The following is a 26,415-nucleotide window of genomic DNA, read 5'->3' as shown; positions in this document are numbered from 1 at the left end:
TCTCTAGCCCCGTGTCCATGACAAATCATAGGACCTTCTGACGTGGATGCCTCTCGCACCCCAACAGGCATACCAGGCAGGGCCCACAGGTGTGAGGGGAGTCAGCCCCAGCAGGGAAAGCCCCAGATGCCACCCTGTCCTTGTCTAAACACAACAGCCAATGTCAAAACCTTGACCTTGCCGTTAGATGCCATCCAGTCAGAACCAATGCACGGCGGACCCTCCAGCAAGCTTTCAGAGACTGGATCAGAGCAGCTGGTGGGTTCAAGCAGCCTGTCCCGAGACTGGCAGTGAAACTCCTTACCCACTAGGTCCCCAGCGCTCCTATAAGCCTCCTAGTGCTTGTGAAATACAAGGTGTTCTGGTGATGCTGTGGATTAAGTGTTGAGCTGCCAACCAAAATGTCAGGAGTTCAAATCCACCTTCAGCTGCACAGGAGGAAGAGGAGGCAGTTTGCTTCCATAAAAATTTACCACCTTCAAAGGGAGCTCTGGGGGCTTAGTGGCAAGGAGCTGCAACTATAATCCCAGGGGTGCACGGTTCGAATCCACCAGATGCTTTGTTGGGGAAGGAGGAACAATCTCCTCCTGTACCAGTCAGACCTGATTTGATGGTACACACACACAAAAATAATAAAATTTTTAAAAAAAAATTTTAAAAAAATTTACCACCTTCAAAACTCTATGGGCAAAAAAACCCCAAACACAGCTCACAACTCGATGGGCAGTACTTCTCCATCCTAAATGGTCACTATGAGTCAGAATCAACTTGGTGACAGTGGGGTAGCTTCCAGAAACCCTGGTGGTGCAGCGATTTGAGCTTTTTGGCTGGTAACTAAATGAATGAGTCGTTCAAATCCACCAAACACTCCCCAGAAAAAAAATATATATAACCTGTTTCCTGAAGAACTACAGCCTTGAAATCCCTGTAGGGCAGTTCTGCTCGGTTATAGGGCTACTATGAGTTAAGGAATTCCGCTGCTGATGCAAAGGTATTCAGTTCGAATCCACTAGCTGCTCCCCAGGAGAACTACGAGGAGTCTTCTCCCATACACACTGCCTCTGAAAACCCACTGAAGGGTCAGCTCTGCGGTGGTTCTGACTCAACGGTCCACGACAACAATATATATCCTAGCAAATATAGGCCAAGTCTCATCCAAATATAAGCCAGTCATGAGGCTTTTACACTTAAAAATAAGGGGAATAGAAGAATAACTTTCCGCTTTCCACTGAGCTGGTTCCACCGCTCCTGCCACACATCACCTGGAGGCAGAGCTGTCCGTGGCCTTCACCTACAGCTGACGCTGGCTTCACCTGGTCCCGCACCATCTTTGTATTGGCTGGTATGTTTGCACCGTGATTGACTCAGTGTGGTCAGCCATCTGAGGAGGCGGGGAAGAGATGGCCTTCATTTTCACTAACCTTACCAACTACAATATTCTTTTCTCTGTGCATGGAAGCTATATGCATACACAACCTTGAGATACCCCCAAACCGTTTCATAACTATCCTCTAACCCACTCCTGGTCCACACATTGACACGGGGCTGGCAGGCCCAGGGAGTGCCCTGCCATCACCAGGGCCAGTGTTTGCTTTGGCATTTGGTCTTTTTGGAAGACGTAAATCTCTCTGTCCACACTCAGGTTACGCGCCATTTCCCTTGGGTGTTTGGAACAGTCTTATTTGACCAGTACATTTCCTGAGGACTCGCTGAGAACAGAGCTCCCGCCAGTCAGGAGCCTTGGGGAGGGATTCTGGGTGATCCGTTTGGACAGCCATGGAGGGGGAAAGTGAGCTGGGCTCTCTCAGGGGTCCTGACCCACCCTCACCAGCTGTGACCTTGGACAGGGCCTTGTTTCCTCATCCAGGTCTCCAGCCCCTGTCCCCTGAGGGTGAACCTAGGTAGTGGTCAGCACCCGGCACAGAAAACCTAGGTGACAGTGCATTCGGCCACCCCTTCTCAGCCCTTCAGGTACAGCGGCCACCTGGGCATTCTGCTGAAAGACCAATTCTGACTCGGTGGCACTGGAGTGGAGACAGTGGCATTTCCACCAGGCTGTCCTGTGGCCAGGAAGCTGCTCATCTGAGGAGGGGACTGAAGCAGGAAGGTGTTGGACAGGAGTTGGGGCCAAGCACTGGGCATGGGTGGAGTGAGACGTAGTCCCATTTCCTGACCCTGGTCTACACAGACGGCAGATGCTGTCCCTAAGACGTGACCTGAATGAAGACATTGGACCCACAGCACATCCTCTCAGAAAACCTCAATGGGTTCTCAATACGCTAATACACGTCTATTGAGCACCATTGGGGAGGTTCTGACCCTTAGGGACCCAAGTGCAACAGACTGAAGCTACACCGGCTTCGCAATCACTGGGGTGCTCCAGCCCCAGTTGCAGCTGCCTCAGTCCGTCCCTTTGAGGGTCTTCCTCTCGCTCTTGTAAGAATCGACCAAAGAAGTAACACCGTCCATCACGAGGCCAACTCCTTACCCCGAACCCCTGAACCCGGAGCCTTTCCGTTCTGTTCAAAACTGTCAACAGATCTCCCTTCCCTCCCTCCCCCACCCCAGGAGCCCTCCAACTCCCCCATAACATCCAGGCTAGTTTGAAAGAGGCGCCAGGAAGGGAGGAAGCCTGGGGAAATGCACACCCTCGCCTACTCACCTTCCAGCCTGGCTTCCGGCCGGGTGGGCTGGGAGCCCTCCACCAGGCTGCAGTGGGGGGCCTCTCAATCCACTGCCCCATCTGTCTCCCACACTGCCCCTTTGTGCCAGCTTCCCCTTATTTTCCCCTCCTGCAGATGGTAAGCTGTTTCAATTGTTTCCTACAGGAGGACCCGTCCAAACCACAGGGCTTGGCATCCCCTTAAAGCCTCCCGTTTGCCAACGTCTGTTTATCAGATCCAAGGCGTACTCCTAGGGGCTGAGGGCCTGACAGGAGCCCTGTTTTCCAGCCACAGAGGGAGGGAAATCCAACCGTTATATAAGGCGGCTCCGAGCCCCATTCATTCCCAGCTGTGAAGTGCTTCTGCAAACAGCAAGGTAATTGACAAGACCAGAGTCCTTGTGCTCGGGCTGGGGGCTGGCTCCAAGGAATGACAGTCACTTCTGTGGCAGCGGATCCTGGCCTCCCTGCTCCCTGGCTGCAGCCCAAGGGTCCCAGTGGGCGGGGGAACAGGGCTGAGAGACAGGCAGCTTCCAGATAAACTGAGATCTTTCCAGAACACAAATCTGATTGCATCAGCGAACCAGCTGCATCAGATTTAACTTCTACTCTTGGCGGCCCCAGATGGGCCCCAGGTGGGCCAGAGTGTGCTCTGTAGGGCTTTCAAGGCCCCTATTTCAGAGCTCAATTGCCAGGCCTTTCTTCTGAGGCTCCCCTGCGTGAACTTGAACCTCCAACCTTCTGTTTAAAAGCCAGGCACTAAGCGATTGCAAAGCTAAAATGCAAAGTCCCCAGAGTGAACTATAAAGAAATACACTGAGGGTCCTTCCCAGTGTTTGAGGGCCAGAGACTCGACCCTGAATACCTCTCTTGTCTTCTCTCAGAGGTAAGCTTATCACTTGCATATGCTAAGTTCCAGCCATGGGAAGCTGCTTCCTGTCACCTTGGGCCATGTCCCTGGTCCAAGGGTGACAAGAGCAAAGAGGGGGAGCTGTTGAAAGAGGAACTCGTAGGAGGTGTGGACACCATCACTGGGTGATCAGGGCTTCCTGGACTCTGCACACTGATTGGGGTGTGGACTTCACCCCAGAGTCCAATGAGGGTACAACTCATGGGGTGTCAAGCAACTCCAACCCCTCTCTCTGCCAATGTTTCCTTCTTTCCTGCACGCTGATTCCATGTCAGGACACCCTACCTTCTAGAACAGTCTTTACTGACCCAAATGTTGGCAAGAAGCCTGACAAGTATACCCTCTCCTCCACCCACAATAGCTGTTGGTCCTACTTCCAGAATCAGTCAGCTCCACCCCAGCCTGCCCCGGGCTGCCCCTGCCATCCTCACCTCCTGGCTACTCTCTGTTCTTCCTGGAGCCCACCCTTTGTCCCCACAGAGTCAAAACTCTATGAGACCCTCACCCAGTCTTGCTCCAACCCCTCCAATGGCATCTCATTCTCTCCAAACAATACAACTCATCTCTTTGGCTTCCAAATGCCCCTCACGTTTGCCACAATCCAGCACACCCTTGTCTCCCACCTGCTCTGCTTCTAGAAGTCTCTATTGACTTAGAGGCAGGCAGCAGGATGGAGTCTGAGGTCTATTTTCTGATCCGTCAGGTCACAGGGAAGAGGCCAATAGCCAGGATGCAGGAGCATCTAAAGAGAACTGTCCAGAAATCTAGGCAGGAAACAGGGAAAGTATTGTTACATTAAGGGGATTGCAACTGGGGAGCTCTGGAGGCCTAGTGGTAAGGAGCTGCAACTACAATCCCAGAGGTGTACGGTTCGAATCCACCAGATGCTCTGCCGAGGAAGGAGGGACAATCTCCTCCTGTACCAGTCAGATCTGATTTGACGGTACATGCACACAAAAATAATAAAATAAAATAAATATTTTTTTTTAAAAAAAAAGGGGATTGCAACTAATGTCACAAAACAAAATGCTTATAAATCATTGGATGGGAAACGAATTTGCTTTGCAAACTTTCACTCAAACCACAATAAAATGTTCATACACACAAAAAAAGAGAGAACTTGGCTCCCATCTCCCACTGATCTTTCCAGAACATTCTTTGTGTTTTCAGTTTCTGAGTATACAGCTCAGTGTCCTTCACTTCAAAGAGCATGCCTGAAATGTTGGCCAAATATGGAATTTTTTAACCATGCAATTGTATTATTATTATTATTATTATTATTATTATTATTATTATTAGAGCATAACCCACTGGGTGTTTTCCATCTGGCATCTCAACTTCCAAATTCTGGAACTTCCGGGTCACCCTGCATCTCCTCACTTCGGTCTCTCACTGTGAAAGGCCCTTTGTTGCTCTGGGCTTTGTCACTGTCACAATGAACAGTTAATTCCACTTCTCTCCTTGGGCTGGACTCCGACCAGGATGGAGGGAGAGATGGTAGCAAAGTCCTGGGTCCTTCCTCATGCCCCTGAAGCAGAAGCTTGTGAGTGCTGGAGGCCTGGCCTGGCTGTCATGGTTGAAGTTCATCACAGGCCCCAGCTCTTGAGTCTCATTGAGCACCTTCTGACTCTTTGAGCTCCTTGATTTCTTACATTTTTAAGAATATTTTATCACAGGGAGCTCTGGTGGCCTAGTGACAAGAAGCTGCACTGCAATCCCAAAGGCACTCTGTTCAAATCCATTAGACGCGCCACTGGAGGAGGGACAATCTCCTCCTATACCAGTCAGATCTGATTCGACAGTACATACACACACAAAAAAAATTATTGCATGTCCAATGAAGGCTTTACACAGGAGATGAGTTTCCATTCACCTCCCATTACTTCTCTGTTGTTGTTGTTGTTGTTGTTTACCATTGAGTCAGAACTAATCCATCTCTGACCTCCACAGGGTTTTCAGAGGCAGTAAATCACATGGGAGGAGACTGCCCATCTTTGTCCCGAGGGGCTGGTGGATTGGAACCACATGTCTCTGCGTTGGCAGCACAGTTCCTTCCCACTAAGCCCCCGGAGCTGCCTCTTAGTTCTCTAGTCGAGAGATACCAGAGATAACGGACGTGGATGGCTTCATCAGACGGAAATTCATTCTACTTTAGGAGGCTGGAAGTCCAAGGTCAGAGGTCAGCTTTCCGGATGGCTTCTTTCCCTGCCAACTCTAGAACAAAGTCCACGTCTCATTCAGCACCTGTAAGTCCCATATTCCTTGGAGAAAGCAATGGACCTTGGCCTTCCTTTGCGTCAAGATACTGCCCAGCTGGGACCTGAGTCCAAACAGATGCACCCTAGTACTGGTGACTATTTCTCTGTGGTACTGAGGACACCGCCATATGCCCCCTTTTCTCTCTCCAAAAAAAATGGTGCAGGCCACACCCCAGGGAAACTCCCCTTACACGGGCTCTGGGCTGTGACGAGATCGAGGTGTTGCCTCCCATCCTTGTCCCTTCTACAACTGTTTGGCTCATCAGCTCATGGAAAGTCACTAGATCCACGCTGTATCGCTCAAACTCACACTCGCTGTTGTTGAGTTGGGACCCACTTCTAGGCCGCCGTCCAGTGGATTTTCAGGGGTTGCATATCCCACGGGAGGAGATGGGTCCTCCTTCTCCAATGGAACAGCTGCTGGATGACATGCTGGCATTTTGACAGGAGACCACTCAGTCTGTGATAACTAGTCCTGCACAGGTTGTTCACCGACCTGGTTACATTTTCCACAACGTGCAAGATCGAGTTCTCGTGATCTCGGCTTAGGTGGTCCTCTTTGCATGCACCTCCTTTCCTCCCCATGTTTAATTTTAAAGTCATTTTGACTAGTCGCCCTTTACTTTTTTTTACTATTATTCATTTTAATGAAAATTTACAGAGACTTTGGATTTCCATTCATTCATTGTTGCACTTTTCTCCCTGATCACCCCCCACCTCCTAGTATACTCTTCTCTTTGAAAACTAAAAGAAAAAATCTTTCATTGTTTTACAATCCTTGCCCCCAAGTTCACTCCACTACGCAGCCTTCATTCTGGACTGCTGTCATGACAATAATACCTAATCACATATCCCTTTTAAACAGTTCTCTCTCTCATCTGTTTCAAGGCAGTATACATAATTTATCCCATCTTTCTCAGTCTTCCCCCAACCCCAGCGTCAGTCCCGTTATACAACAGTGGCCCTATGCTGTATTTGTCCTTTTGTGACTGAGATACTTCACTCAGCATCATGTCCTCCAGGGTCACCCATTTTGAATAATATTGCATGAGTTCCTTGTTTTTCAATGCAGCATAGTATTCCATTGTGTGAATATACCACAGTTTCTCTAGCCATTCGTTTGTTGATGGGCACCTGGATTGTTTCCAACTCCTTGCTATTGTGAACAAAGCCGCAATAAACACGGGTGTGCGTGTATCTGCTTGGGTGGCAGTTATGGTCTCTTTGGGGTTATTAGTCGTCCTTTTCAAGGAGCACACTAGTACTTAGATTTGTTGGTCCTTGATAGACTTTCTTCCTAGGCTCCGTGTGAGAACACAAACCAGTGGACCACTCCCTGCTCCTAACCCCGGTCTTGGGCTCAGAGTCAAGCAGGGCCTACCTCTCTCAGTCAGCACCAAGGACTCCCAAGGAGATTGTCCCTGGAAACACGTTCAATTTCCCCTCTGACCCAGAATCATGAAGTCCACGCTGCCCTGCTGTGCTGGCCACCGTCCTGTTAGCTTGACAGGAGGCACCAAACGAAGAGGGAGCGACTTTCCCTGTCGGTGTTGTTAGAACTCCGATCCAACTTCCCTGAAGCAGGGATTGCTGTGACTCACATGAGTTACTCATCCCCTTTTCTCCCTTAATTTAGCTGCGATTGTCAACGTCAACTTGGATATGTCACCAAAATGGTATGTTACGGCGTAGAAGGGGTGAATACCAGCCATAGCCAGTGGGTGTACCCAGCATGCCTTCTGCACACACTCAGTGCTTTGCAAAAAAAGCATGGGTGAGGCACGCACCCTGCTCTCCGAAAGGGCCCAGTCTAGTGTGACCAGAGGTCCGTGGGGCCTCTTCACACTTCCAAGGACCTTGATCCTCCAGCTCTCCCAGTCGTGTCTGTGAAGTCTGGTGCTGGTGGCCTTGTGCAAGCCTGTCTGAGCTGAGTACCTACAGTTTCACTGTGTATGTGATGGTGCACCCCCAACCCTGTATGAATGTGGAGGTGCTCCCTCCTCCCTCTGCTGTAAGGCTGTGTGGTGGGTCCTCCCCCACGTGTGTGCGGGTGCTCCCCCCAGACACATAGCTGTGGGGGTGGCCACTGTATGAATGAATGAATGAATGAATGAATGCTGTAAGGCTGTGTGGTGGCTCCTCCCCCACGTGTGTGCGCGTGCTTCCTCTCAGACACATAGATGCAGCGGTGGCCACTCCTCACTGCATCCACGTCGTGGCTGGTCCTCGGCCCCCAGTGTGCTCTCTGTCTCTCGTGTGAAAGGCAGCTCCTTCCTCAATTCCCACATCTCGTCCTCGTCTCCAGTCTCAGGAAGCATTTCTGTGAGTAGCTGAGTTTATGGGAAATAGGATGTGGAAGGGAAGGGATGTGCGTTTACAGCTTAGCCTACAAGGCGTGTCTAAGTGATCTTGGTAGCTTGTACCCGACTGACCAGTACGTGACCCAGCTTGGGGCTGATTCCCCACTGCTTCCTCATTCCTGCCCACCCCCTTGCCAGGTTCCTGTTCTCATCTGTGCAGACTGGACACCGTCTTTCAGAGTCTCTCTGTGGCCCCGTCTCCGCTGCCTCGTGCTAGTGCTGCTATAACAAAAATACCACAGGCAGGTCGCTCTAACAAGCAGGAATGTATTCTCTGACGGTTTAAGAGGCTAGAAGTCTGAATCCAGAGAGCTGGCTCCAGGCTTAGACACACAAACACACTCTCTCTCTCCCTCTCCCTCTCCCTCTCCCTCTTGACTCAGGGCGGGGAGTGGGGAGTGGGGGGTGGGCAATCCTGATCTCTCCAACTTGTCTTCATGGCTCCCTGGAGATCTCATGTTAGCTATCTCTTTGCCCCATTCCTACCCAACTCTGCTTGCTTGGAGGCAAGCATGGTGAGACTTCATCTCATGTACTTGGGGCAATGTTATCAGGAGGCACCAGGACTGGAGAAGGACTTTATGCTCAGAAAACTAGAGACTCAGTGACGGTGAGGAAACCCTCAGATATAAGACGATATTAGATACACAACCCTCAACACAGTGACGTTAACAATGAACTTGAGCATAGTGGAGAATGTGAGGATGGTGCAGGACCTAGCAAGATCCCCATCGGTTGACACAGGACAGAATCGACATGATGGCACCTGATGACATCAGGCGTCCGTTCTTCTGTCCTCCTCATTCACTGTCCAGCTCTCTGATATGTAGCAGGTGATTGAGAAGACCACAGCCTGAATCAGCTGCACTTTAGTCTTGAAACTGACGTCATTGCTCTTCAATATTTTGGAGAGGTCCTTAAGAGCAGACTTGTTCAATGCAGTTGTTGTTGTTGTTGTTAGGTGCCATCAACTCGAGTACAAACAACAGATCTGAACCCTGTCCTACCCTGTGCCACCCTCACATCTCCTGACACATTCGAGCTCACTGTAGCAGTCACCATGTCAATCCACCTGGTCAAGGGTCTTCTTCTCCTTTGCCAACCCTCTACCTTTCCAAGAATCCATCTCCAAGGAACAGCCTCTCCTAACAACATGCCCGAAGTATGTGAGGCAAAGCCTCATCATCTTTGCCTCCAAAGAGCATGCTGGCTGCACCCTCTCCAAGACATACTTGTTTGTTCCTTTGTCAGTCCATGGAATGTTCAGTGCTCTTTTCCAACGCCCCAGCTCAAAGGCATCACTTCTTCTGTCATCCCTATTCATTGTCCAGCTCTCAGATGCATAGCAAGTGATCACAATCAGATGCACCTTAGTGCTCAAACTGACACGTCCTGACTGCAAGTACCAAGTTTGTTAATTGTGGATCCAAGTAAGATAAAGTTGTTGAAAGTTTCAATCTTTTCTCCATCTTGCATGATGTTGCCTATCAGTGCAGTGGTAAGAATCTTTGTTTTCTTGACATTGAGATGCAATCCCTATTGAAGGCTGTATTCTTTGATCTTCTACAACAAATACTTCAAGTCCTCCTCACTTTCAGCAAGCAAGGTTGTGTCATCTGCATAACGCAGGTTATCAAGAAGTCCCACTCTAATCCTGATGACATCCACCTTCTTCTTCATAGAGGAATTTGACTCTTAACATTCATTCATCTTTGTGTCACACTCAAGTCACAAGGACAAATATTACAGGAAATTCTGATGCTGAAAATATACCCATTACTTTTCTTCACGTTATCTCAGGTTGTATGACAAGGAGCTCTGGGATCCTATGGGGAAGGAGTTGCACTGCCAACACAGAGGCAAGGCAGTTCAAGTTCACTCACTGGGAGACGAGGAGGACGGCACAGGATAGGGCAAGCTTCAGCTGGCTGTTCACAGGGCTGTCTCAACTTGATGGCATCTAATCACAACAACAAGAACATGCTTGCTTCATCTGCTTTGGCAAATCTCAAAAGAAATTGATTTGAGACACACCTTACATCAATCCTAACTCATTAACATAACAAAGAAATCCCAATCCCAAATGGAATCATAACTATACGTAGAAGTAGGATTTGAAACCACTTCCTAAACAACATGCCTCTGGAAACTCTATGAACTTTGATAAATGTCGATGGTTGTAGTGGGGCTTCAGGCCTTTTGTTCACAGGGTCGCTGTGAGTCGTGCTCGACTCGAAGACAATCAACAACAACAACATTTGGAGGTGGGTTGTAGGGGATTGACGTTCAAAACACCCTCATAGTAATTCATGATGTGGCTTTATCCTTAGCACCAGCTAAGAGTTGTTGTTGTTGTTGTTGTTGTTATTGTTGTTGTTGTTGTTGTTGTCAGATGCCATCAAGTTGCCTATGACTCATAGTGACCCTATGAACAACCGATCCGAACCTTACCCACACTGTCCCATCCTCATGACCTCTGTCCTGCCGTAGTCCACGGTGACAGTCGCTGAGCCAATCCGTCTCACTCACGGTCATTTTCTCTTATGCTCACCCTCCTTTCCAAGCATGGCATCTCTCTCTCCAAGGACTGGTTACCTTCTGAAAATACACTCACAGTATATCAGACAATGTCTCACCATCCTTGCCTCTAAGGAATACTTTGGTTGCACTTTCTTCAAGGAAGATTTGTTTGCTGTTCTGGCAGTCCATGGAATATTCAGTACTCTTCTCCAACACCACAATTCAAAGGCATTGATTCTTCTTCTGTCATCCTTACTCATTGTCTGATTTTCAGATGCATAGGAAGCAACTGAAAATACTGTGGTCTGGACCAGGTATACCTTAGTCTTTAAACTGACATCCTGGAACTTTAGAATTTTCGCAAAGTCCTTGAATCATCTATGCCCAAATTTTTTTTTATTATTGTGTGTGTGTGTGTACTATCAAATCACATCCGACTGGTACAGGAGGATACTGCCCCTCCTTCTCCAGCAGAGCATCTGGTGGATTTGAACCACATGCCTCTGGGGTTGCAGTGCAGCTTCTTGCCACTAGGCCACCAGAGCTCCCTGCAACACATCTCTTGATTTCTTAACTGCTATAACCATGGGTGTTGGTTACAGATCCAAGATGAAATCAATGACAACTTCAATCTTTTCTCCGTCTATCATGATGTTGCCTCGTGGTCCAATGGTGGAAACTTGTGCTTTCTTGATGCTGAGATGAAATCCATATTGAAGGCTATAGCCTGATCTTTTTAAGTAAGTGCTTCAAGTCTTCTTCACTTTCTACAAGCAAGGTTGTGTCACCTGCATAACACAGGGTGTTTGTTGATAAGATTATTTGTCAAGTGAAAGAAACAGTGGATTCAGCTAGGAAGGAAAAATGACATGGTTTAGCTGCCAACCACTAAGTCAGTATTCTCCTGGGCAAGGAAACAACCGGGCGATCAGCTTTGCAAAGATCAAAGGCTAAGATGCTAGGAGGAGCTCTAGTCTGTTCTGTAGAGCGGTTATGCATCTAAATCTGCTTATCTGCACACAGCAAGCTCTCTATAGCTCACGTTAGACGTGGACCACCAACGCAGTTACCTTGTAAAAGGCCAGATGGTAAGTGTGTTCGGCTGCACAGTCTTTCAGCAGCTTCTCAGCCTGCCATTACTGTGTAAAATCAGCCATGGCCAGTGAGTCAGCAAATGGGCATAGCTGTGTTCCAATAAAACTTTATTTACAAAAACAAGTGGTGGGCCTGGTTTGGCCCATAGGCTGTAGCTGTTCGCTGTGTGACCTAGACTTGAGTAGGGACCATGAAGTGGAGCATGGTGAGGTGGGGGCTGGGGGGCACCTCAAGGGCTCCGGGGTCCTGGGGAAGGGTGGCAGGGTTGTTTCCTGTTCTTGGCTCACCTCCCTCCAACGAGGGAGCTCTGAAGAAGGCTTCCAGGGTTAGCCTCCTCTGCAAGCCTTTGTGAGGCTTCTTGAGCCTGGGGAAAGGTGTGCAAGAGCTTCGATCCCCTGGTTTGAGACTGGCCAGGGCACGGGACCAAGTCCCGGAGCCGGGGAATTCATCCTGACAATGGAGCCCATTGACGCAGAACAAGCGTCGTCTTGAAAGCTGGTGCGTTTCTGGTCGGAGTGAGCCAAGGGGATGTGGTGAGCTGAGTTTCCTCCACATCCTGAAAATCTAGTGCGGAGGGACCTTCCTGTCCCGAGGGGAGACCCCCGGCCCCGGGTCAGCGACCATTAGAGCGCACCTCATTCAGGCTGATGGACTCCACGTCAGTGAGTTCGCCCAACAGACCTGCCGGCCAGTCCCCAGGTCCAAAAGCTGCACTGCTGGGGTCCCCTGTGTCCCAGTCTCAGCGAGGCGGGGACACGGAGTGAGAGACCCAGGGTTTCCCCTCACTGACTGGTTGGCAGCTGCTCGCTTACCTGGTGCGTTTGGGCTTGGTCGGCTGTTGGGCACAGGGAACTGTTCTCGCATGAAGCAGCCCTTTGTTCTACAGGTGCCATCAGAGGGGGTGCCACTGCCGCCAGATGAGGCGGCCCCAGGCCCGGGAGCCCCAACGTCCTAGCACCAGCTCCTTGTTCACCTGGGCCTGCACCCATCTCACTTGCTAGGATGGCAGATTCACACATGGTGCCTGCAGCACAGGTCCCAGGGGACTCCCCAAGACACCTGGTGTGAGTAGTCAACACCCTTGCTGCCAACTCAAAGGTTAGAGGCTCGAGGCCACCCAGAGGTACCTTGGAAAAAAGGCCTGGTGATCAACTTGTGAAATATCAGCCTCTGGCCTATAGGATAAAACTGCAGAGCTCAGCCGTCTTGCATTCATTCAACAAACTCACCACGGTTCACCTCGCTGCTAACCACTGAGCCGCAGAAGGTCCAGCCCTGTTCCCAGAGATACAGAGCCTGCTGGCCGGTCGGAGCTCCACGGAGAACCACACCTCTAAACACACAGTCTGAAGCACGTGGCAGACGGGACAAAAGCTCCTGTGAACACCTAGCTCCGTGCCTGCCGCAGAGCGAGAGCCCAGAGCAGGGCCCTTCCTCCAGCCAGCCCAGGCCAGCGTGCGGCTCTTCTCTATTGCTTTAAGTTTCTCACTAACTGCTTCAAATCATTTTCATTTTCTGCTAGCAAAGTGACCCCCGTTGTTGGCAAGTCAGCCTCCGATCCTGATGCCACATTCTTTTTCATATAGACCAGCTTCTCCCACTGATCAGAAAAATAAAGTGAGAAACATAACCTTGACATATACTTTTGCTGATTTTAAACCGTGCAGTGTCCCTTTTCTTTTTTTTTCTTTAATGACCCTTTTCTCTACTCAAACAACTGCGTCTTGGTCCAAGTACAGTTTCTGCATGAACACAATTAAGCATCTGGAAGACCCATTCTTTGCCGTGTTATCCATAATTCGTTATAATCCACACAGTCAAGTGTCTTTGCATAGTCAGTAAAGCACAAGTAATGCAACTACTGGTCTCTCCCTGCCTGGAACAAAGAGGAGGAAAGAAAAGCAAGGATGTGTAGAAACAATTATCCCGAAGGAGTAACACATGAACCACTAGAACTTCAACTTCCATGACTCTGAGAACCGAAGGAGTAGGTGGTGCTCAGCTCAATCCAATGACCACGCTAAAAGGGGTCACAGTACAAAGAACCAGACAGGGTCAGGACAAACGCAGCACAGAATGCAAGAACATAAGAAGGCCACATTTGGTAGCTCAGTGGACCCTGGAGGGACCCCTGAGACTACAGTCCTTCTTCACCTTTGAACCTGGAACAAAACTCACCCTCCCCCCAGAGCTCAACTTTCCTCCAAACAGAAGACAAGCCTGTGAGGTGACCAGTAACTCCAGGGAAGCACACTCCTTCGGCGAACCCTCTGCAGAGGTCAGAAGGGCAGCACTGCTCAAGGGTAGAGTCCTAAAGGCAGGAAGGGGTAGAAAGGTTAATGGAAGAGAGAATTCTAGAGGGAACGTGTGGTTGTATGTGGATATTGTGGTTACTGTTATAAAACATGTAGTTGAATAGAAAGCCAATTTGCTTTATAAACTTTTACTCATGTTATAATTTAAAAAAAAAAAATCTGCAGGGAAGCTCTGGTGGCCTTGTGGCAAGAAACTGCACTGCAATCCCAGAAGTACGTGGTTTGAATCCACCAGATGCTCTGCTGGAGAAGGAGGGTCAATCTCCTCCTGTACCAGTCAGACCAAATTCGACGGTACACACACACACACAAATAATATATTTAGGGGGAAAATCTGCAAGTAAACAACTGTAAAGATTCTCCAAATCTCAACTCATTAAGTCAGGACCAACTCATAGCTGACGGTCCAGTGCGTTTTCAGAGGCAGTAAATCACACAAGTGGAGACTGCTGGCTTTCTCTGGAGGAGCAGCAGGTGGGTTTGAACCCCCAGAGGGGCTGCCTTTCAGTTAGCAACACAGCTGCTTATGGACTAAGCCACCAGGGCTCTCGCGGTAAAGATTCCAGTCTTGGAAACCCCAGGGGACAGCTCCGCTCTGCCCTCCAGGGAGTCGACTTGCCAGGGGTGGGTTTGCGAGCATTTCATGAGGATCGTTTCCCTTAATGCCCGTTTTACAGACCAGCAAAGCGAGCACCAGGGAGGGAAAGTCTCTTACCCACCATCACTTACTAGAAGGAGCTGGGCTTAGGACTTGAACTCAGGTCCTTGAGTTCCAGAGACTATGCTGCCCCTCTAGATAGTCAGGCCCGATGAGCATGTAACAGGGATGAGGGTTCCCGGGCTCCATCCTTCCCAGTGACTGAAGGAGTCAGCCTCTGTGAAGTATCACGCCTTCTGGCCACAAACTATTTGGACATCGTGCTTCTCCCCCTGCGAGATGAGAAGGACATGACTGCACACGCCTGACACATGGAATTACCGCAGAGAAGAAGCAGGTAGAATCCCAGCCCTCAGTCAATTAGGCTTGCCCTTCCATCTCACCCATGCTGTCAAATACACTGTATTAAGACCACATTTTTTGCAGGCACATAAAAGGTGCATCTCAGGCTAGTGTCCAGAAAGGCTCCTGGTTCCTGGAACGAGTGCTAATCCACAAAGGGCTGCTGCTTCCTGCCTTCTTGTTATCATGCCCACCAAATGCTAGGGCACTTCTGTTGGAAGTCAGGAGTGACCAGACACACTCATGCCTGGCAACCCAGTGGGAAGGACTTTGTAGAAAAGGGTGAAGCCCCAGGGCCTGTTGCTAGTACTTCAAGATTGTGATACAATGAATTACATCATACGATCATTCTAGTCACAGTCCAACTCCTTAACTAAAGAGATTGACATTGTTACCAATTTCACCTTGCTTGGCTCCACAATCAACACCCATAGCACCAGCAGTCAGGAAATCAAAAGATGAATTGCATTAGGAAAATCTGCTGTCGGGGATTCCTGCAGAGTGCAAAAGAGCAACCATGTCAGTCTAGAGACTAAGGTGCGCCTGATCCAGGCCATGTTCTTCTCAACTGCCTCCTGTGTATCTGAGAGCCGGACAATGACGAAGGATGACAGATGATAAATCAATGCCTTTGAGTTGTGGGATTGAAGAAGAATATTAAACATACCATGGACTACCAAGAGGACAAACAGGTCTGTCCTGGAAAAGGTGAAACCAGGTTACTCCTTGGAGGCAAGGAATTTGAAATTCCATCTCACATATTTTGGGCATGTTGTCAGGAAGGATCAGTGCTTAGAGAAGGACCTCATGCTTGGAAAGGTAGAGGGTCAGTGCAGGAAAGAAGATCTTGGATGAGATTGACTGACACAGTGACTGTGGCCATGGGACCAGATGTGTGAGGGATGGTGAGGTTGGTTCAGAATAGGGCAAGGTTGAGACCTACTGTTCACAGGGTCACTATGAGTCGCCGTTGACTTGAGGGCACAGAACAACAACCACAGTCATTGGGAGCTCGCGTGGTGTCATCTATTAACGCAAAGTGGCTCCAACGGAGGGAGATGGACAATCTCCTTCCAGACAACTTACAGCCTGAAACTCAAGGGAGGATCAGCTCTGAGTCAGTCCCACCTTGACAGCAACGAGTACGAGCTGAGCCGTAGCAGCACAGTCCGTCACGTGCTGGGCTGCTAATCAAAAGGTCGGCAGTTCTAATTCACCAGCTGCTCCTAAGGAGAAGGATGGGCGGTCTCCTTTTGTGAAGATGAACCATTTTAGAAACACAACAGAGGGTCACTCTGAGTAGGAACCCAGGCGATGACAGCGATGGGCAGGGGACAGTGGCACACAGTAAATGGAGCACAGGGCCACCGTGAGTCGGAACTGACTTGAGAGCACCCGTGACAAGCCATGGTCTTCCTTTTGGTGACATGTGCAGATCCTAGCTTCACGCCTGTGTTTAGGTGGTGGTGGTGGCTTAGTGGTAAGAGGTAACGCTGTCAACCGCCAAGTACCTGACTCGAATCCACCTGCCGTCCCACCAAAGGAAGACGAGCAATCAGTGCCTGTGCAATTTGTCACCTGTGAAAACCGGTTGGAGGGTCAGCTGTTCGTCAGCTCTGGCTTGACGGTACATAACAACCGCAACACGCTTAAGCTGAAGCTCTGGTGGTGTAGTAAAGGCACCAAGCTGTTAACCAAAAGGTTACTGGTTGAAACCACCAGTCACTCCATAGAAAAAAAGAGGAGACAAGTCTGCTTCTGTAAAGATTAGCAACCTTGGCTCTGCAGTCCCAGAGATGAGCGGTTCAAATCCACCAGATGCTGTGCTGGAGAAGGAGGAGCAATCTCCTCCTGTATTTGTCAGATCTAATTTGATGGTACACACACACAAAATAATAAAATTAAATTTTTTTTTAAAAAAAAGATTCGCAACCTTGGAAAGAGCAATTCTATTCTGTCCTAATGAATGACTAGCAGTCAGAATCAACTTGAGAGCTGCGGGTGTGATTTTGGGGTGTATCTCTGCTGATAGTCCTATTTTGGAGCAAGTAGTCTACTCTGTTAATGAGGCAGGATTAAGAATATATCTTGAGTCGTCACCTTACGAAAGGATGTGACTCAAGCCATCAACTGTTAACCCGAATTACCACCTTTCACATCCATGAACCATCCTGCGAAAATAAAGAGAGTATATGATTTGCATCCAATTTACATGGACTCTGTTTTCTCTTGAAGAGTTTTCTCTAGGTCTGGACCCTGCATCTGGCTCTTCCTCATTTGACCTCCAGTTCTCGAGACTGTGATTGTCTGCCCTGATTCAGCAGTTTTCTCTGCATTGAGCCAGCAACCTGTCATCTGACTTGCTGGTTTGAGTTCATCCGCCTGCGTTATGTAAGGTCTCATCAAGGAATGATTCTATTACAGCCACTTTCATCAAGGGAACGATTACATGACCTCAGCTCTCAGCAACGGGATAACTGTATTTTCCCTTTCTCCCTCATCTTCTTGACTCCTCTGTCTACTGTCTTCCTTCACTACAGAGAACTTTCCTTCAGACGGTGGGGGGAGGACAGGCGAGAGAACAAGGCCGCTCCAGAGTCATGACATCCCATCTAATGACCTGGAGGAAAGAGAAGACAGACCTTCCCCTGTGCCTGTGTAGAAAATAACAGGGAAGGATTCTGATTGGCGGAGCACATACCACGTGATCATCACCGTGCCTTTGGAGCGGCAGCTCCAACACACCAGGCTCTGGCCGTGACCCTACCCTCAGTCCCAGAGGCCAAGGATCCACTATTGACAGCCTCACATAAACACTGAAGGGTGTGGGAGGGTCCTGGGCAGGACTGAAACAGAACGGACCATGCTAGACAACCCCAGCCACAAATGTCTCCAACCAGCTGCTTTTAGAACCGTAAATATCGTGTGGTCAGCTACTGATCTAAAGGTTTGAATCCACTCAGAAACATTTTGAAGACAGACGAGAAAAATAACCTATGGAGCACATTTCTGCTCTGACACTCACGGGGTACCCCCTCCCAGGAAGCGGAGCACACTGAACAGGGATTGGCTGATAATTTTAATGAATGTTGGCAGTGGAGAAATGAATAGAAACAGAAGAATGAGAATAGAAATCACCTTCAGTGCCACCGAGCCACCCTGATCACCACAGCTCTTCAGTGTATTTCAGAATAATGAAGGGGAAAGAAAGGTGACTTTCTCCAACTTGGCTGTTTGCCCCTCAGACCAGCCCACTTCCAGGGGAGCCTGGGTACTGGGCCTGAGCTCACCAGCCCAGCTCGCGGTGCTTGCCCAGGCTGACAGCTGAGACCAGAGAGGACACGCGCCTTGCCAGCCTGGCTGGCCTCTGCCACATGGTCCCGCCTGGGCTGCTGATTAGCAAGCAAGCCTGCGTCTCAGCCTCCACAACGGGGTCACCACTAGGAGGGGGTGGGGGACCCAAGTGCACCTCAATAACTCCACTCTGTCTTTGTCTTGTCCTGGGGAGGGGCTGCTTTTGCTGGAGGGCACGTGCTTTGTATGAACACAGACTGAAAGATGCATGTGTGTGATGTTCTCAAAAGAAGCCTGTTAAGTTTTTTAGAGGATCCCTGGTGGTGCAGTGGTTCCGGGCTTGGCTGCTAACCAAAAGGTTGACAGTTTAAACCCATCGGAGGCTCGATAGGAGAAAAATTTGGCAGTCTGCTTCCAGAAAGATTTACAGCCTCGGGAACTCTGTGGCCCATTCCACCCTGTCCTACAACCTCTTAAGATTCTCATCTGTAGCTGATGTCATTTTGTACCCACACAGATAGATCTTTATAAGAACACTGTGCTTGACACAGATACTCTTATTAGTTGGGTTAAATTGTTGCTAAATTTAACAACTATTTCTTGGGAGAATTTCAGATCAAGAACAAATGACTGTTTGCAGGCATCTGATTCGGGGATTCCCCCTGTTTCCAGTACTCTGATTTCTGGATGAGTGTCCAGTCCTGTTCCACATATTTCCTCCTTATGATCAGCGTCCATCTGCTGGGTCTTTGATCAGCTGTTAGCCATGGACCCAACCCCATGTGTTCCTTCTGCTCTCATGATAATGGAGGTTGAGGATCTAAAAATGCCAGCGTCAAGCTGCTCCCAGGAGATGAGACCCCCATTGTTGGAAAAAACAGCCAGGAGATAGAATTTCTTGAAATTCCAAAAGTCAGACTTTTTCTGTAAAGGACGAAGTAATAAATAGCTTGATCTAGACAGTCCTTTTGGTCCTTGACACAGCCACTTAGCCCTGTTGTTGGGAAAGCAGCCACAGACAACTTGTAAAGAGATGAATGTGGCTGTGAGCCAGTGAAGCTTTATTTACAAAAATGGGCTGCAGCTGGACTTGGCCCATGGGCTGCGACTTACCACGCCCGGCTCACGGTGATTCTAACGTACAGACAAGGCTGGACTGGTATTCTAGGGCGAGCAAAAAACAGACACAAGCTGGTACCTTCTGCACTACTCATGATTAAATGAAATATGATGATCAAAGACTGCAGTGTTTAGGAAAGATAAAACTCAACAGAAAGTAAACAAAAGTCCTCACAACTGGACCAATAAACAACATCATAACAAACAGATTGAAATTGTCAACAATTTCCTTTTCCTTGGGTCCACCATCAATGCCCATGGGAAAAGCAGTCAAAGAAATGAAAGGACTTAATGAATTGGCCAGATCTGTCAAGGACCTCTTTAAAATGCTAACACAGGAGCCCTGGTGGCCTAGGGGCAAGAAGCTACGCTACAATCCCGAAGGCACATAGTTCAAATCCTCCCGCTGCTCTGTGTTAAAAAGGATAGGCAATCTCCTCTTGTGCCTCTGAGAACCCGCTGAAGGGTCCACTGTGAGTCAGATCCAGTGTGAAGGTTCACAACAAGCAACAGCAATCTTGAATGCTGCAGATGGTTAACGTGCCCAGCTGCTAAGCAAAAGGTTGTTAGTTTGAGGTCTAATGTTCTACTCCTGAGAACTCAGCCCTGGGTAGCCCTGTAGGGCACAGTTCTAGTCTTGTTTGTCAGGAGTGAATCAGTGCAAATGGATTTCACTTGTCCAACACATTAGACGAGATCAGGTGCGTTCAGGGTGGTACAGCCGTAGACTCCCTTGTGCAATACAGTATAAAGATCGATACTCGCTTTGATATTTGGGACAAGGATGTGGTTCTACAAAGCCAAGAAAGGAGGACGTTGGCAAAGAGCAGAGCTGAGCATGGACCCTGATGCCCTCTTCAGAAGCAGAGCCATCTGGCTCCAAACACAGCCACGCAAAGGGCAGTCGGACCCCGGCCAGCCTAGCCCGGAGCCTCTTGGACAGTCCTCTGGCTCCCAGGGGCAGGAGGACCCTGCAGCTGCCAGGGTCACTTGGAAGAGACCATGGGTTGCTTGGCAGCAGGGCGGCTGTCTCCTCCAAGCCGCTCTGGGCCAGCAGGATGAGAAGCTGGGGAGCAAGGCTCAGGGGTCATGAGGGCCTGTGGGTCCTCAAAGAAGGAAGTGCTTTCAGAGCAACCCCCGTGCCCAGACCAGGCTCCCCAAGATGGACAGAGGGGCAAGCTCAGAGGACAAAGATGGGAAGGGCAGGGCTCATGGCTGAACTGAAAACTGAGGCCAGCAGGAAGCAGGACGGTGATGTGGAGGGAAAAACACCAACAGAAAAACTAACTTTCAGGATGCAGGGACAGCAAAGAGAGGACCAGAGACCAGCCCCCAAGTCAGCACCCCTCCAGGGGCAGAACAGCCAGTAAGGAAGGTGTCATGGATTGAACTGTGTCCCCAAAAACACACGTGTAGAACGATACAATGATGAGCCCCAGGGTCTGAGAAAGCAAACAGCTGTGGGAGGATTAAAGGTGGAATGCACGTCCCCCAGCCTGTAAGAGAGGAAAGCCAGCCACGAGGGCAGGAGAACTCCAGAACCACCAAGGAATAATCATCAGAAGGGGACTGCATCCTTTGGGATCCAAGCCCCAGCTTGATAAAGCACCTTGACACCAGGGAAGACATTGTAGGTCTCCAAGGAATGCTGGACCCTCAGATGCTGACGGAAACAATGACGTTCCTGAAGGTCTGATGGACAGTGGGGAGCCTTCCCCTGCAGCAGGCACCCTGAACTTGGGCTTCCCCTGAAGCAGGTGCCCTGAACTTGGGCTTCTGGCCTCTTAACCTGTAAAGTGAATTTATATTGGCTCACACTGTGTACTTGGGGTCTCTCTGTTACGACAGATTACATAACTAAGAGCTTCACATGTTTTTCTCCACAATGTGACACATCTAGAAAACCCCAGAGAAAGATCTGGAGTCTGTCGCTCTAACAAGTGTCCACTTCTTTGGAGAAAAGTTCACTACAAATAAGAAAGTAAGCATCAGAAAGCCCACGCTTACCTGGTTTACTGGGTACTGGTTCCTGTCAGGATTGTCAGCTTGAGAAGAAGCCTTGGTTCTGGAGGAAGGTTACCATCCTGTGGTGGGGCTGGTGGGGAGGGGAGAAACGCCACCAGACCTGGAAGTAGAAACCGTGATGGACATGTGGAAATTCTCACGACAGATAAGTAACAAGCACAATAAATCCATGATCACCTCACTAGTTAAGTGAACCAACACTGGTCCCACTTCCTGGGACCCCCAGCTCACCTCTCCTTCACTGTCTTCTGAGCTCAGTCTCCTCTCTGTCCAAGAGCCCTCTCTGTGGTGCAACCACTGTAGAAGGCAGTATGGTGCTTTCTCAAAATAGAAATACCATTTGGCCCAGCAATTCCACTACTGGGAATATACCCTAAAGAAACCATAACCGCCACCCAAGCAGATATATGCACACCCATGTTTATCATGGCTTTGTTCACAGTAGCAGAGTTGGAAACAATCTAAGTGCCCATCAACAAACGAATGGATAGAGGAGCTGTGGTATATTCACACAATGGGATACTATGCTGCTTTGAAAAACAAGGAACTCATGAAATATTATACAAAATGGGTGACCTTGGAGGACATAATGCTGAGTGAAATACCTCAGTCACAAAAGGACAAATACAGATAATGTCACTCTTGTAAAATGGGACTGACATCAGGTTTGAGGGAAGACTGAGAAAGATGGGATAAATTATGTATACTGCATTGAAACAGATGAGGGAAAGAACTGTTTAAAAGGGATATGTTGTTGTTGTTATGTGTGTCGAGTTGCTTGCAACTCATAGTGACCCTATGTACAACAGCCCTAAACTGTGCTCTGTCCTGTGCCAATCTCACTGTCTCCGACACACTCATCCCGATTACCCCAGTCACCGAATCAATCCACCTCATAGAGGGCCTTCCCCTCCTGCGCCTGCCTTCCACACTCCCAAGCATGATGTCCTTCTCCAAGGACCAGTCCCTCCTTACAACATGACCAAAGTATGTCAGACAAAGCCTCAGAATCCTTGCCTTCAAGGAGCAGCCTGGTTTAACCCTCTCCAAGATGAATCTGTTTGTTTTCTTAGCAGTCCATGGTACCCTCAATACTCTTCTCCAACACCAAAGCTCAAAGGCATCAATTCTCTTTCTATCCTCCTTAGTCTGATGCATAGTATGTGATAGCAAAGACCATGGCCTGTATCAGATGCACTTTAGTCTCCAGAGAGACACCGTTGCTCTTTAGTACTTTAGAGAGGTCCCTAACAGCAGACTTTCCCATAGCAATACATATTTTCATTTCCTGGCTGTTGGTGCCAAGAACGTTGATTGTGGAGCCAAGCAGACTAAAGCTGTGAACAATCTCAATCTCTTCACCATCCATCCCGATGCTGCCAATTGGTCCAGTGGTGAGAATCTTTGTCTTCTTGACACTGAGCCTCAATCCATATCGAAGGCCACAGTCCTTGACCCTCTGCAGCAAACACTTCAGGTCCTCCTTAGTTTCAGCAAGCAGGGTCATGTCATCTGCATAACACAGATTGTTTATAGATCTTCCACCAATCCTGATGCCACATTTCTCCTCATAGAGGCCAGCCTGCTGGATGATCTGTTCTGCATACAGGTTGAAAAGGTATGGAGACAGGACACATCCCTGGCCTACGCCCCTCCCAATTTTGAACCATGCAGTGTTTGCTTGCTCTGTTCTGACGACTGCCTCTTGGTCCAAGTATAGGTTTCTCTCATTAGCACGATCATGTGTTCTGGGATTCCCATTCTTCTCAGAGTCAGCCATAGTTTGTTATTGTCCACACAGTCAAACGCCTTTGCATAATCAATGAAGCACAGACAGACATTCTTCGAGTATTCCTTGCTTTCAGCCAAGATCCATCTAACTAACATTAGCTACAATATCCCTAGTACCATGACCCCTTCTAAGCTCAGCCTGGACTTCCAGCAGTTCTCTGCTGATGTGTTGGAAAAGGGATATATGCTTGGGTATTACTGTCATGACAGGAGTCCAGAATGAAGGTTGCATAGTGGAGTGGACCTGGGGGAGGGATTGTATATCAATGAAAGAATTTTTCTTTTACTTTTCAAAGAGAAGAGCAAACTGGGTAGGGAGGGGTGAGCAGGGAGAAAAGTGCAACAATGAACGAATGGAAATCCAAAGTCTCTGTAAATTTTCATTAAAATAAATTAAAATAAATAAATTTTTAAAATAAAAAAATATTCTTTTAAAAAAAAAAGGAGCCCTCTCCATGCTAATGGATTCACCTGAGAGGCTACCTTCAAATATGAGGAGACCTGGCTGCTCATGCACTTACAAAAATGAGGTGATAAGTCAGCTAGAGAAATTTGATAGAGCAAAAATTAGTTGGCTTTGCCAGAGATCCATGTATCTCTAGGGTATATAGATATTTACACATATATTCATTGTGTATATGTTGCTGTGTGCTGTCGAGTCGGAAGGGACTCACAGCTGAACGTCCAGTGGGTTTTCAGATTCACTAAATCACATGGAAGGAGATTGCTCATCTTTCTCCCTCAGAGAAGCTGGTGGATTCGAACCACATGCCTTTGGAATTGCAGCGCAGCTTCTTATTCATAGGCCAGCAGAGCTTCCTCACTGAATATATATTTGATGAAAGGCATTACTCTGAGAAGAATTCCTCTGTATTGACTCAGGGCTATGGTCATTCATATTAAGGGTATTACATCCCATGCCCATCCTTTTAAATCTCATCTGGGCTGATGGTACAGACATCATTAAGAAGTATAATTACATCATCCCATAAACATCAAGCCAGAGAATCAGGACCATGTGAACACATAATCTTAGTATCATAGTTGGTAATTTTCTAATTTCTATGCTAGTTGTAAATGCATTTGTCTTTCATTCCAGAAATTTCACCTCTATGCACCAGAGAGTTGGACAATGACTAAGGCTGACAGAAGAAGAACTGATGCCTTCGAGTTGTCATGCTGGAGAAAAGTACTGAACATACCATGAACTGCCAAGAGAACAAACAGATCTGTCTTGAAAAGGGTAAAACCAAGTAGGTTTTTGGAGACTACGATTTTGAAGCTCTGTCACATACTTTGTAGACATGGACAGGAGAGACCAGTTCTTGGAGAAGGACATCATGCTCAGAAAGGTGGAGGGACAGTGCAGGAGAGGAAGACCCCAGATAAGATGTATTGACACAGTAACTGGGGTAATGTGGATAGGTATGTTGGAGTGACAGACTGGCTCAGGATAGGGCAGGCTTCAGACCTCCCGTACATAGGGTCGCTATGAGTCACAGGTGACTCAATGGTACATAACAACAACATATAATATGTACAGATACATAATATACTTTTTGTTGTTGTTAAGTGTCATCAAGTTGAGTACGACTCCTAGCGACTCTATGAACAAGAAATCTGAACCCTGTTCTAACCTGTACCATCCTCACACTTCCTGACACACAAGAGCTCATTGCAGAAGTCACCACATCAATCCACCCAGTTGAGGGTTGGTCTTCTTCTCCTTCACCGACCTTTGACCCTTCCCAGCATCATGTCCTTCTGCAAGGAATAGCCCTTCCTAGCAACATGCCCAAAGTACGTGTCAAATGGATCCTTGATGAAAGTAAGGAATAGCAGAAGAATGTCTATTTATGTTTTATTGACTATGCAAAGGCATTCAACTATGCGGATCACAACAGATGAACAGGAATCCCAGAGCACTTAAATGTGCTCATGCAGAATCTATACCTGGACCAGGAGGCTGTTGAGTGAACAGAGCAGGGAAACACTGCATCGTTAAAATTGAGAAAGGAGTGTGTCAGGGTTGCATTTTCTCCCCCTACCTATTCAATCTGCATGCTGAGCAAATTGGTCAAGATGCTGAATTTTGTGAGGAGGAATGTGGCATCAGGACTGGAGGGAGACTCAGCAATAAGCTGCAGTATGCACATAATACAACTTTGGAGGATTTGAAGCACTTGTTGCAGAAGAGTAAAGAATGTAGCCTTCAGTACGGATTACAACTCAGTGTCAGGAAAACAAAAATTCTTACCACTGGACCGAAAGGCAGAAACATGATGGATGGATGGATGGATGGATGGATAGATGGATGGATGGATGGATGGATGGATGGATGGATGGATGGATGGAGAAGAGTGAAACTGTCAACAGCTTCATCTTGCTTGGATCCACAATTAGCACCCTAGGTACCAGCAGTCAGGAAATAAGGAGACACATTGCACTAGGAAAATCTGCAGTTAGGGACCTCTTCAAATTATTGAGGAGTCATGATATTAGTTTGAGGACTAAGGTGTGTCTTACTCAGGCCATAGTCTTTCCAACTACTTGCTATACATACATGTGAGAGCTGGACAATGAATAAGGATGACAGAAGAATTGTCACCTTTGAGCTGTGGCATTGGAGAAGAGCACTGAACTTCCCATGGATGGCCAAGAGAACAAACAGATATGTCTTGAAGAGGATACAGCAGGAATGCATAATATATTAGTTGGGGGTTATTGAGTCTACTTTGATACATGGCAACCCTCGTGTGACAGAGAAAGCCGCCCAGTCAGGTTGAGATACGGTGCTCATAGGGTCTCTACGAGTCATGGCTACTCAAAGGCATCTACCAATAGCAATGGTATTCTTAACTGAAATAGACTGCTAGAGTTTTCTCTCTGGGAGCCACCAGAGAGGTTCAAACCACCAACCTTCTCGCTAGCAACCAGGAGCTTAACCATTGTGCCACTGTTGTTGTTCTTGTTGTTGTTATGTGCCGTCGAGTCGCTTACGACTCATAGCAACCCTATGTACAACAGCCCTAAACTCTGCTCTATCCTGTGCCAATCGCATTGCCT

Source organism: Elephantulus edwardii, unplaced genomic scaffold (assembly GCF_000299155.1).
Source record: "Elephantulus edwardii isolate Elephantulus edwardi_28Jun2011 unplaced genomic scaffold, EleEdw1.0 scaffold00015, whole genome shotgun sequence".
Lineage (NCBI taxonomy): Eukaryota > Metazoa > Chordata > Mammalia > Macroscelidea > Macroscelididae > Elephantulus > Elephantulus edwardii.
Note: the sequence above shows the minus strand (reverse complement) of the source record.